We start from the raw sequence: 14,102 nt of genomic DNA on the forward strand, positions 1-14,102 counted from the left end.
AGGTAAATCAAAGGGTTTTCCTGGGAAGGCTGCAGAAAGGTCCTACACCTGTGTTTACTCTTCCTTCATGATCACTCAGAGTTACTGCTGCTTCTAGGGCAGATGGCACGAAGGCTCATTTTGCTGGGCTGAACGCCATTACTTGGTATATGGCAGAGATTTGGAGATTTCGTGCAGATGCCCAAATATCTGTTGCCCTTGAATACAAAGCATTCTTTGATCCCTGAGTTGTTTGTTTGTTTGTTTTCTACCCTGAACAAATGAACATTTGGGGATGTAGGTAAACTAATCAACTATGGAACTAAAAATATATAATAAATCTAGTTCTCTGTATGTATTTAAAATCCTATTATTACCTAATATAATAAATGAGCAGTCTTTTTTCCACTTCTAACTTTTGTAAAATAATTTAGTCTCACCTGTCATGCAGATTTTTAAATGGTAGATTTTCACCATCACCAGAGCTACTCTTTGAGCTTTCTCCTCTCATATTTTCTGTGTTATATTCCATCCATTTTTGAGAAGTGGGAGTTTTGAATTACATATGATGTTATCATTGGAAATTTTATTCCACACCACAGATGTCCATTCACATAACATTAAGAATTATTATTTTCCATTGTATATATATACCACATTTTCTTGATCCACTCATCTAACACTGGACACTGTGGTTGCTTCCATATCTTGGCTACTGTAAATTATGCTGCAATAAACATAGGGGTGCACATATCTTTTTGAATTAGTGGTTTCATTTTCTCCTGCCATTTGCAACACATGGATGGATCTAGAAGGCATAATGCTAAGTGAAATAAGTCAGAGAGAGCAAAATACCATATGATTTCACTCATATGTAGAATTTAAGAAGCAAAACAATGAACAAAGAGGAAAAAAAGAGACCGACAAAAAACATAGACTCTTAACTATAGAGAACCAACAAGTGGTTACAAGAGGGGAGGCCGGTAGAGGGATGGGTGAAATAGGTGATGGAAATTAAGAGTTCATTTACTGTATAGAATTATTGAATCACTACTTCGCACACCTAAAACTAATATAACATTGTATATTAACTGTACTGGAATTTAAAAAAAAAGAAATTTTTTCATTTATTTTTTAAAATCTATATTTACAATATTCACTTGTAATTGGTCATATATTTCCAGGAATAATGATGATATCGATTCAAAAAGATTTCTTTAACCAATTCTGAAAGTTGACTTCCATAAACATCAACAACTAGCACAACAGAGGTCATATCAGGAAAATTTGTCTGCCATAAACCGTATTTTGTTGTTCGTAATAAAGTAATAGATACGGCATCCTCTAAGTTGTATGATTTGCTATTTTCTGAAGTACAATTTTTTTAGGGAAAAAATCTCTGACCTTAATGTTTGGATGTACAAAGTATGTAAATGTATAATTATTTAATTTGGTTCATTAGGTGTTATTATGAGACTAACACTTGGCTCTAGTGTGTGAAACTCAGAGGTACCTGGCTATGAATTGGATACACTGAGAATAATCTAGTGTTACAGTTGGAAACTGTAACCGGCTGAAGAATATACATAATTTTAAATATATATTTTAAATATTTTTACATATTTTTAAATATATGTTTTTAAATTCTAAACTCAGTCAAATGGTACTTAAATAATCCCTTGAAAAGCTACTACTTAGATTCATCCTAGACTCTGTTCCCATCCCTAAACTGTAAAGAAGACTCCTACTTATTGCTTAAATAAGAGCTCCCTGAATAATACCCACATGGGGGAAACCACAGAGCCCAGGTGCTACGTTTCTATGACTTCATCCTGAAACTACCACATGTGCACCCCAGAGAGGCAGCAATATGTTTCTAAAATAATATGTAGATTAAAATAAAGCGTTAAGGTAAAAAAAAAAAAGAATAAAATATCAAGCCAAAGTACATGGGTTCCAGGTGCACATCTAAGATGGCTTTTTGACAGATATAAATATTTCCTGAGAAATTGCCCTTATTGTGATATGTATCTTAAGGTCATTTGCGCAACATAAATGCTGGTAAGTAAGGCAGTAAAAAAGAGAATTCCACCTGGAGTTTAGCCTCAGCTGCAACATTTATTACCTGGGTGACTTTGGACAAGTCACATGTCTGTTCAACTTTCTTTATCTCTAAGACTGCTTCTTGAGGTAGTTACCAAAACATGAGAAATAATATATTTGGAAATGCCTGGCACATAAATATCAGTTAAAACTTGTTAATAAAAGTATAAAACTTTATTGATAGTTCAGTATTAGTTATATCTTTGCTTGCCAATAGTTTATTTCTACCATTTTGACTGTAAGGATATGGAGGGTTTTTTTGAGGGGCTGCAATAATATTCTGCATTTATAATTTGGGGAAGAAATATAAATAGTTTTGCTTTCAAAATCTGTAATAGCAGCTAAGAATTTTTAGGTCATTTCAGGCTTTTTCCAGTGGAGTTTTTCCCTGGTTCAGTTTTCAATGAATATGGGGATATATAAATTTCCTCCCAGGTTGTGGAGTGTTTTATTTCCTGGAAACTTTTTACATTAAGGCATCACTTGTTCTGTGTTCACTTGGGCCTATGGCCATGTCTGAATCTGGTTGGAGTATAAACTTTTTGGCCAACATACTAAGATTTCTGGACAAGACACCAAACTATTATGCAAGCTGGCTCTTCTCTAAGCTCAACCAGGAAACACTACACAAGTAACAAGAAGAATGATTGAAAACAGAATCGGGGGCACCTGGGTGGCTCAGTCGGTTAAGCATCTGACTCTTGATTTTGGCTCAGGTCATGATCCCAGGGTCTTGAGATTAAGACTCATGTCGGGCTGAGTATGTAGCCTTCTTGGGATCTCTCTCTCCCTATGTCCCCCCCTCCCCCCCACTCAGGCTCTAACTCTCTAAGAAAAACGATAGGAAAAAAAAGAAGAAGAAAAGAGAGCCGAACCAGTTGAATTCTAGTCCTAACAAAGCCTATCAGGGCCTTTTTCTGAGAAGAGAATAGCAATCCAAATCTGAAGAGAACCAGATGCTACTACCTAAGGGCTGCTGAGAAGGAGTATTCTAATTGTCCTTATCTCTTTATTCTACACTGCCCCCGATAAATCATTGTTTTCCCCAATGCCCTATAGGGAGGGGACACAGCAGCCGCATGCCAACACCAATGGATGAGGCAGTTAATATGAGAGTGGAGTAAGGAACACTGACAGCTTCTATCTCAAGTGGAGAGGCAAGCTCCTTCTCCTTGTTTAATGGACAAGATAGTTACAACAGAGGGAAGCAGACCCCAGAAAAAGCAGTCTGTATGCAGAAGAAATGGGGAGCTCCGCGAAGGGCAGGATTGGGGCTTGTATGGAAACAAAGGCTTCTAGATTTGCAATAGTAGAGGCTCTTGTAAGTCATTTCTATACCTCTTAAATGTACCTGGAAGAGAGCACACACTAGGTCTAAGGTTTCATCAGTATTCCCACTACTACTAGCTAAGGTGATCAATAGTCCTAAAAGAATTTGAGTGATAGTGGAAGGAGCAGAAAGATAACTGAGGAGGAATACTAGCTCTTTATTTACTTATTTCTTTCTTTTTAACTTTTAAAGGGTTTATTTTTGAGTGAGAGAGAGAGAGAGAAAGGGAGAGAGACAGCATGAGCAGGGGAGAGGCAGAGAGAGAGGGAGACACAGAATCTGGAGCAGGATCCAGGTTCTGAGCTGTCAGCAGGGCTCAAACTCACGAACTGAGAGATCATCATCTGAGCTGAAGGCAGATGCTTAACTGACTGAGCCAACCAGGCGTCCCAGGAACATGAGCCCTTTAAAAAACAAATAGGTACTGAAGGACCTTATAAGAGGGAGTTGAATTAATGCCCCACCCCCAAACAAGAATGTAAAATCAATACCATAAATATCTTCAGAGAGGAGGGGGAGGAGATACTGCAAATATGAAGCAGAAACAATCAGTGAAAAAAAAAGGATCGAATGGAGTTAAGAATCAAACATATAATAGCAGAACAGATATAGCCAAAGAATAAATCAGTGAGATCAATGATATAGCAAGAGAATTTTCCTGGAACATGCAATGAAAGGACAGAAAGATGGAAACTAAGAGAATCTAAAACACAGGGAGAGTATAGAAATAGGTCAATTTTGACATATTAGATAAAATGAAATGATGCAGAGAATTGTCGTTGTTATTGAAATCATGATTGAGAATTAAAGAGATGGAAGAGTCAGATCAGAAGGACCCATAAAGCAATAGACAACACTGATGAGGAAAACTCTAAATCTTGACCCATTATACTATCTTAGAATATAAAAGACAACTTCCTAGAATCATCTAGAAAAAAAAATTTCAATCTAAATTAATTGACATCAAAATTCTCACTGTAGAAGAGTAAAGTAACATTTTAATATTGAAGGAAAATAATCTCAAACCTAGAATTTTATATGACTCAGCTATTATTTAAACACTAGATTGAATAAAATGAAGACATTCTGAGCTACACATACACAAAGATGCATACGACCTTAGAGAAAACTTTCTATAGGAGGTTCTCTATAGATAGAGAAAACACATGACTTCAGAAAGAAATAAGCAACGGCCAAAAAAGTGTGTGTGATTATTTGTACATATCTACAACAGTGCTGTCCAAAAGACTTTTTAGTTTTGATGAGAGCATTCCATTTGCCTGTGCAATATGATAATCTACGATCATATGTGGCTATTAAGATGTTGGTGAGTGTGGCCAAGGAGCTGTTTTATTTTACTTAATTTTAATGAATTCAAATTTGAGTAGCCATAAGTGGTTAATGGTAACTGCACTGTATAATGTAGCTCTCTAACAACCTCGATATAAAGTTCTAGATCATACCAATATATGTTAAGGGGTAGGGAACAAGCAGAGATTAGAAGATGGATAGCAGGCTATGGTCCTTGTCTTGTTCAGGGGGAAAAAAGAAGAAAAGAATGAAGTGTAAGACTGAACACATTAGCAGAAACCAACCAAAAGATAGACAATTTTCATTTTCATACCAAAAGGAAAAGTCTAATGAATGGCAGAAAGGAAAAAAAGAAAAAAAAAAAAAAAAGAAGGGATGGTACATAGGAAGTATGAAATAGACTCACCATAATAAATCATAATATGACAATAATTAAAGTAATGTAAACAGATGAAACATGCACATCAAACCTCAGAGACTCTCAGGGAAAATAAGATGCCATAAGACATTGTCAGCAGGAGATAATTAAAATGAAATAGATTGAAAAGAATTAGTTAAAAATGTATGAAGCTATCATTAACTTTAGTAACGGACAAAATACAACTTAAGCTGTCAAACTATATAAGTAAAAAATGAATACTGTTTATATTAGAAAAAGAAATAGGAGATAAAAAAAGTGACAGGAAAATATATATATCTCCCGGTATTATGAAGAAAGATACATTAGGAGGGAAAAGCAGCAAAATCAGCAATTGCAGCTGGAGCTGGTAACACACTTTTGATCAGCTGATCAAGAAGATAAAAAATAAAAAGAAAGATTTAGAAGATCTGGAAAAACTCTGTGATCAATAAACCTAAACCAACAGATGTATACAGAATTTTATACTCCAAAAACATAGAATGTACATTCTTGCTGCACATACATGGATATTAATAAATGCAGTATCATACTCTATAAAGTCAAAATCATAAAATAAGGGATTGATAACCAAAACATAACTTTAAAATACCTTCAGATAACCGTATGTAATAGAGGTCAAAGTATGACAAAAATAGATCATGAACAACAGAATGGCTAAAAATTTGAAAACTAAGATGAAATGGGTGAATTTCTCAAATTACATACAATACCAAAATTATTACAGGATTAAATAAAAACGTGAATAAGAATTATCAGGGAAGAAATTAAAATGTAATCAAATAACTCTTCCCTCGCAAAACAGCTCAAGACCAAATAGTTTGAAAAGTGTATTCTAAGCAGAAGTTAAGTAACTCTCAAGGAAAAGATCTCTATCTTATATGACAAAAAGCTTCCAAACTCAATTACATCTAATAATATGTTAAAAACACATAATAATTGAATGTATTTCTTTCCCAAAGAATATAATGATATTTCAATATCAGACATTCTATTAAAGTAAATAACCTTCAGCAATGATCATACCTATTGGGAAAGCTTTAGTTTTATAGTCTTTAAAAATGGAAAAAGGAAAAAAAAAAGATTTCCTCTATTATTGCAAATGTTTAACATAATATCAGAGGTGTTTGGTAAGGCAAGAAAATAAGAAAAACAAGTAAAATAAAGAGTCAGAAGGAAAGCAACAATAGTCTCATTTATTTGCAGATGATAGGACTGTCTAAATAGAAAACCACACAAAAACAATAGAGAAATTCAGAAGTGATCAAACCGAGCAAAATTGTTGTAACACAGGATACACATGTCAAATCAACAGCATTTGTTAATACCAAACTTGAAAATACAATAACAAAGATGATACACAGTAACAACATTTCTAAAAGTTTTCAAGACTTAACATAATTAAGATCGCAATCTTTTCTATAGTTTAGGAACTGGAGCAAGGACTAGAGTGAAGACTTATTTAAGCAAAATTTAACCGAGCTTAGAATTTAAGAAAATATGTTCTTAAATCCGTTTCCAACCGAAATACCAGATTCTTCTCAGTGCATCCAATTTATAGCCAGGTAATACAGAAGTAACTCAGAGTAGCACCCAAGTATAAGTGTCATAAAATACCCAAATGATTGCCAAATTATATAGGCAGTGTGGTAGGCAACCTCTAACAAGGCTCTCCAAGAAACCCTGCCTCCAGGTATTCATTGCTTCACGTAATTCTCTCACACTGGGTGTGTACTGAACCTACTGCCTGTCTTTTAACACAGAATATGCAAAAGTTATGGAATATCACTCCAAGATGAGCTTACAAAAAAACTGTGGTTTGTATCTTGCTTCCCTTCTCTCTCATTCTCTTGCTGGCTTCCTCTGAGGGAATCCAGGCGTCATGCCATGAGCAGCACTATGAAAAAAAGGCCCATGCGGGGAGGAACCAAAGGAAGCCTTTTGCGACATCCAGAGGGAAAGAATCCTGCCGGCGATCATGTGAATGAGACTGAAAGCCAATCATCCCTGAGTTGAGCCTTTAGACGAGGCTGTGGGCACTGCTGACGGGCACTGACTGCAGCCTTGTGAGAGAGACCTTGAGGAAGAGAGTCAGCTGGGCCACCTGGATTCCTGATTCACAGAAACCATGAGATAATACATGTTTGCTGTTTTGAGCTGCTAACTTTGGTGTAATTTGCTATGTAGCAATAGATAACTAATGCAGACAATTATCTATAATAAAATAAACAATTAGCTACAGAAGAATGTTGATCATTATCCGCTTCAAAATGAAAACTATGATTTACTTTGGGTACTTATGGGCTAACTAAATAACAACAAAAACAAACCCAAAATGTGGTCACATTTCCATTAAGGCCTTAGAATCATTGGGTCCATGTGGCACAAAAAGTGTGTCATGAGACATGACGGATACTGCAGATTGACTCATTTAACACTCATTTGAACTCCTTCATTTCTTGCCTTATACCGTGGAGCTGAAAGAAAATACTGAATTTCCAGCTTTCCTTGCAGCTAAAAGTGATCATGAACACAGTTCTGGGCAATAACACAATGGCAGACGTTCCCCGGAAGATTTTCATTTTTCATATGAAAAAATAAATCCTTCCCAGGGAGTGGATTTTGCCTTACCCCCTGCATGTTCTCCCTGCTTTGAACATGAAAGTGATGTTGAGAAATACAGGGCATCTTGCAACCATGGCCACAGGGAGAAAAACCCATGTGCTAAGAATGTGGAACAGGAAGTTCAAGGCTCCTAGTTCCTAACAGCATTGTTGAGGTGAAGGACTAGTTTAGACTCTTTATTGCTATATCTAATATACGACTTATTGTTGAAGCCACTGTGGTGGGGTTTTCTGCTATTCACAGTTGACTGTATTCTTTTTTTTTTTTTTAAGTTTATTTATTTTGAGGGGGGAGAGGGGAAAAGAGAGAGGGATAAAGAGAATCCCAAGCGGACTCCATGCTCACAGCTGAGTGTATTCTTAACTGAAACAGGAGAATGATTTTAGATTTTTGTATCAAAATTTCCTGTGGCATATAAACATAATTTAAATTGGATACTTTGAGAGAGGCATCAATTCTCTCAGTTTATGTTAGTCAGTAATAGGTAAAATGAGAATATCTGAATGTTCATTCCAGGTGTCATTTTTGCTTTAGCAGAAATTAACCAAAAAGAAAGCCATGAAAACCTAGTTGGAGCACCAAAGACCTAAATCTTTACTTGGTGTTGGTTTGCTTGTGGAAGATCCAGTGAATCTGGACTGAACTGTACCCAATTCCAGGAAGTTTCAAACTCAACCCAGGTACATAATAGCTGAAAAGGGGTCCTCTTTTATTACTGTATTTAACTTCAGGGATTATTCCAGGCTTATTAAATGGAATTCCTATGCCAAGCTGAAATCCAGTGTTAGAATGAAACCAATCTATTCAATATAATGAATCTAGCTCTATTCTACCAGTTTCTTTTGGTTCCTAAGAAATATACGTAAGTTATAAATTTAATGCACCATCCAGGAAATAATACACTAATGGCTTAAGAGCCCAATAAATCTCCCTATTTTACTCTGGATACTTTGTGGCTAGAAATAGAAGCCAACTTTGGCTGGTTTAAACAGAAAGCATTTTATTAAAAGGATCTTGGATAAGTCACAGAATTGCCAGAAAGGATGGAGAATCAGACATGAGAAATGGGTAGGCACCAAGGGAGGTGGCCGATGACAACCACAGCCAAACTTCCATCTGGGACAGTCTGGCAGGAATACTTCTCTCCTTGTGAAGGGACGATGGATGTCAGGGCTGGTCCTGGATAGTGCAAACAATCCTTGCCTCTCTTGTCTTGGAAAGAGCAAAGTGCTACTACTGCTTTTGGAACAGAATTCTCCTTTGACCTAGCTTTTTGCTCACTTGCTCCAAACTCGTGGTTATCAGTGTCTGTCTGAATTTAGCAATGAGATTAAGGAAAACTTTTAAGGAAATGAAAGGTGGACAAAAGTTAGTACTTACTATGTCCCAAAGGATTGATTTTTAACTTATTCCCTTATCCCCAGATTATTTTATTAAAGAAGGGATGGTGTAAGAATGGGGCAAAGTAATTTTTAAAAATTATGAAAAATGATTGGTTGTTGAATAATTAAATGAAATAATCAAAGATTGCCAGAGACCTTAGTGTATTACACACATATAGCAAGAATCTAAAACGAGACTCTGGTGCATAAATTGGAGTAATTTGGCTTTGGGTGCAGGGCTGACACAGGAAAAGTAAATAAATATGTATCTAAGCTTTCTCCTTTTTCTTGTTTCAGGCAACTCAGTCAGATGACTTTTAAAAATTCCACGGTGATTGGGCATTCAGACCTTCTTCTCCTTCTCCTTCTTTTCCTTCTCCTTCTCCTCCTTCTCCCCCTCCCCCTCCTCTTTCTTTTTAATACAATTTAGAATACTGAATACCTCTGCATGGCCATTTATACAGTTCAGTGTCTTTGGCAAATCACTTGTACTTTTAGATTTACTTCCTCAAGACCTTTCCCTTTCTTTTTTGTTAATTTTGATTTATTTCTTTCTGTTCCCATCACCTCATTTAACTTAGTTCTCATGATATTCTGAGTAATAACTCACTGTTGTAATTGTCATCCGGGATTAATCCTGTTTGTACTGGAGAGTTACGAAAGTTCCTACCAGAGGAGATGCTTTAGCAAGTTTGCATTATTCATGTGTAAAGCAAACACACAAATGTTAAGAGTTGGAAGGAAAGAAAACCAAGAATTTGGTCTAAAGTTCTTTCTGTAGAACTGAGGAAGACAAATGGCCTGGAAGATTTTTGGTGTCAGATCTGAACTCTAATCAGTCAAGGAGAGATATTTGCAGAGCTGGGTGGTCAAAATGGCATCTCAAGAATTTTCAGATTTCATTCTTGAAAAAAAGAGCCTAAAAGTCAAATTCAAAGAAATGCTCACCCTCAAGCATTTTTATGCAAAATGACGAACTTTAGAGGAAAATTAGAAACAGCCAAATTCTGAAAATTATACACAATGAATAACTGTGGTGTGATCATGATATGTGTTAGTGCCGTTAAGTGTTTTGGGGAATTTTGTTTGACCAAAACCAGGATTCTTTCTTTTCCCAAATGACTAGATCAGGTATTACTGATATACATTCCCATGGTGCTCCTTTGCTGTGCTAATAACATATGTAATTTCTTTATTGTTTGTCCTTCCCACTAGTTTGTAAGTTTCAGAGGATAGGATTTGGGTCTACTTTGTTGTCTGTATTCCCGTCACCTAACAAATACGTGCATTGGCATATAGCAAGTCGTTCATTATTTGTTGACTGATTGGCAAATAGGAACATGGAGGCAAATGAGTTATAGTCAGAAATTTCATCCTGAAGATACTCACAGAGAGTAGAAGGCAGAGGGTAAATATTCTGTTGAATTCTGTCTCATTTCCTCACTCCTTAAAGCTCTTGCTAGCCTTGACTCAGGTCCAAGATTCTGTGTCTGGCTTGTGATTGTCCTCTGCAAGTATTTGGAAAGGACTAATCCTTGTGTTCAATAGACTTTCCGCAAATATTTATTTTTGGATATTGTTTATTGTTGACCAGTCTGACAGTCTTGGCTGCAAAGTTTCAAATTGAGTTTTGTATGCATTTAATTGACTACGGAATCTGGAGTTATCTTGAGCAGCTGTTAAGCCTAGAATTGATTCTAACATATATGATATATAAATACATATAATTGGTTCTAGCATATTTATATATATATATTTGTTACATATATAATTGGAATCCACTAGATTTGAGATAATCTGTCTGAAACTGGAGCAAAACATCCCAAATATTCCACGTACGTTACCTTTTTCCATTGGGTGTTTTGTTTTGTCTTGTTTTGCTTTTTTGCCTAGTGGTTTGCAGAAGCTTTTATTTTTTAACATTTATTATTTATCTGTTATATTCATTTCAGATTTTTGCTGATCTTTCACTTAGGATTTAACATTTCTGAATGATGTCAATTTTCTTTATTTATCAAAATAATTTAATTTTTTACTGTATAGTTTATCAGTGATTTTCTCTTTTGTCATGATTTCTAGGTTTTGGTTGTAACTTCCAAAGACATTTTTTAGCTCAAGATTACAATTCTTCTGTTTTTTTCTTATACTATGATAGTTTTGCTCTATAACATTTAACTTTTAAAACAATGAGACTTTTATAGGAGTATGGTGTAAATTAGAGGTATTCTTATTTTCCAGATGAAATGTTAAATATTTCATTACAATTTGTCAAGTTAGTCCAGACTTTTTTCTCCCCATGTACCACCTTTATCATCATCTAAATCTATATATTCACTTGGGTTTATTGTTCACCTGTTTACCTGGATCTATTGATCCATTTATTAATTATTGGAACTTTACTTAGATATGTGGTAGGTCATGTCTTCACTCACTGTACTTACTTTCAACATTTCTTTTACTATATTTGTTTTTCTATTACAGATAAACCTGTGAATAATTGTCAAGCAGCTTAGAAACATTCTGTTTGGGATGTAAGATTGCCTAAAACTTATGAATTAAATTGGGAGAACTGACTTCTGTATAATATTGAGTTTTCTCAACCATGATATTTGTACCCATTTCTATTTTTCACATCTTTTCAGATGTATACAACACAATTTTACAGGCTTTGTGTATAGAACTCCTTTTCTCATTAAGACTATTTCTCATTTTCTAAAAAAAAAAAAAAAGACTATTTCTCATTTTCTTTTATTGCTATTGTGAATAGGATTTTTTTCCTTTTATATTTTCTAGTTGATAGTAGACTGTTGGAAAACTACTGTTTTGTTTTTTTTTTTTAAATTGTGTACGCTTACTTTTGAGAAAGAGAGAGAGAGAGAGTGCAAGGGGGAGGGGGGAAGGGCAGAGAGAGGAGGAGACAGAGGATCCAAAGTGGGCTCCATGCTGACAGCAGAGAGCTCAATGTGGGGTTCGAACTCACAAACTGTGAAATCATGACTTGAGGTGAAATTGGACACTTAACCAACTGAGCCACCCAGGCACCCCAGAAAACTACTGATTTTTATATGATGATATTGAATCTGGCCACTTTAAGGAGTGCTGGTACCTTTTTATAAAACTTTACCTTCCTGGATTGAACCTCTAGACAAATAATGAAATAATATAAATAGTGAATATAGTGAATATAAATAGTGAATATCTAGAAAGATAATGTTATCTCTTTTACAATATTTGTGCCTTACTCTTTATTCTGTTCCTACAGAATACATTGATGATGAGGGTGATGAATGAGGAGGAGGAGGAGGAGGATGATATGTGTGAGGGGTGGGTGTATGTGTTTCATGGTCTCTTATACAAAATTGGACTTGACAATCTGAAAAGAGACTTGCATTAAAAATAGAACAAAAATACAAGGACAGTGAAAAGTTAGGTCACTGTGATACTAATTGGTGCCTGTAAGACAAAATTGAAAACAAACATATGGCTGTTTGCCAAATTTTGAATATAAGAACATAATGTGCTTTACATACTTAAAAATAGCCACAAATAATAATAAAACAATAATACATGCCAAAAGACACTGTTTCATAATCTCTCCAATTATTCATTATACTGACAACATTGCTAAAGGAATTCCAAACATAGACTCTTTCTCCAAAAATATATAGCAATGAAATGTATTAGTCATTGGACATGAATGGCCTAGTCCAGAAACAGACAATAAATAGACAAATACGTAACGAGAATACTAGTCAAGAGTGCCAGGACAAACCATGATAGTTTAAATTAACTAATACACTTTAAAAATCCAGAAAGAATAGAGATGAGATTAACTAAGTAAACCAATTTCTGCTTGGTTGGATGTTTTCAGTAGACAAAAATGAAATGATAGGATTTTCATGCTGCCCTGAGTGTATCACTAAGGGTGAAGGGCTCATCCTTTTGACTTTTAATACGAAGGTGTGTCTTCTGTAACCTACTCATCATTCAATGATCAGTTGTTATGACCTTCCTTCCTCCCTTTTTTATTTTCTTGGGACAATACATGTATTTTTAAATATAATTTATTATCAGGTTAGCTAACATACAGTGTATACAGTGTGCTCTTGGCTTCAGGAACTATCTGTAGGTTCCTTTAGGATAATACTCTAGAGGCTATTGTGATCAATCATCTACAAACCTGTAATAGACCTTGTTGAATCAATTTCAGTGAGACCTTTAGAAATAGCTGAAGAATTGTTATTAGGATAAAGCTTTAAATTCACAAAGAGAGATCATAAAGACCCACACTGAAAGATTCAAGTAAGACAGTTTATACCTAACAGAATTGGAATAATATTGTCAAGTATAAAGAAAAAATGCAACTGAGCTTAGTATGTTATACATTTATATATATAAATATGGTACTACTTAATATGTTAAATATGTATGTTTAATGCTAGACATATATGAGGTTCTATAAGTTAGTTTTCATTCTTAAATTATATTGTAGTGTATAAAAAAGACATTTATGAATAATTCTAGATTCAAAATTTTTTATCCTGTAAAAGATAACTACTTTAAGAAAAATTAATCTTTATTTGAATCAATTCAAAAGTGACACTGTTCTCCCACTTTTCTTAACATATATAAAAAGATTGGATCATAAAAAACCCTCAAACTAAGGTGAGCTTTCCCTGGACCTGTCAGTTAGATAAACATGAGGAATTCTGGGGATAAAAAGTTAAGGATTATTTAACACCATTTATGAAGCAACTTTTTCTCTTCAGTTCTTCAATAAGTTAGTGTGCAGAACACAAGGGCTTGTTTAATAACAGAAAGCATAACCCTTAAATCTCAAGACTTCTGCTTAAACTTGGCTATGCAAAATATTCTTCTTTACCAATACTATAATATTGTCTACATACGATAGTAAATGATTTAGCACATTATCATTATAATTTAGCATTCTTCA

The sequence above is a fragment of the Acinonyx jubatus genome, chromosome B1, assembly GCF_027475565.1.
Source record: "Acinonyx jubatus isolate Ajub_Pintada_27869175 chromosome B1, VMU_Ajub_asm_v1.0, whole genome shotgun sequence".
In the NCBI taxonomy this organism is placed as follows: domain Eukaryota; kingdom Metazoa; phylum Chordata; class Mammalia; order Carnivora; family Felidae; genus Acinonyx; species Acinonyx jubatus.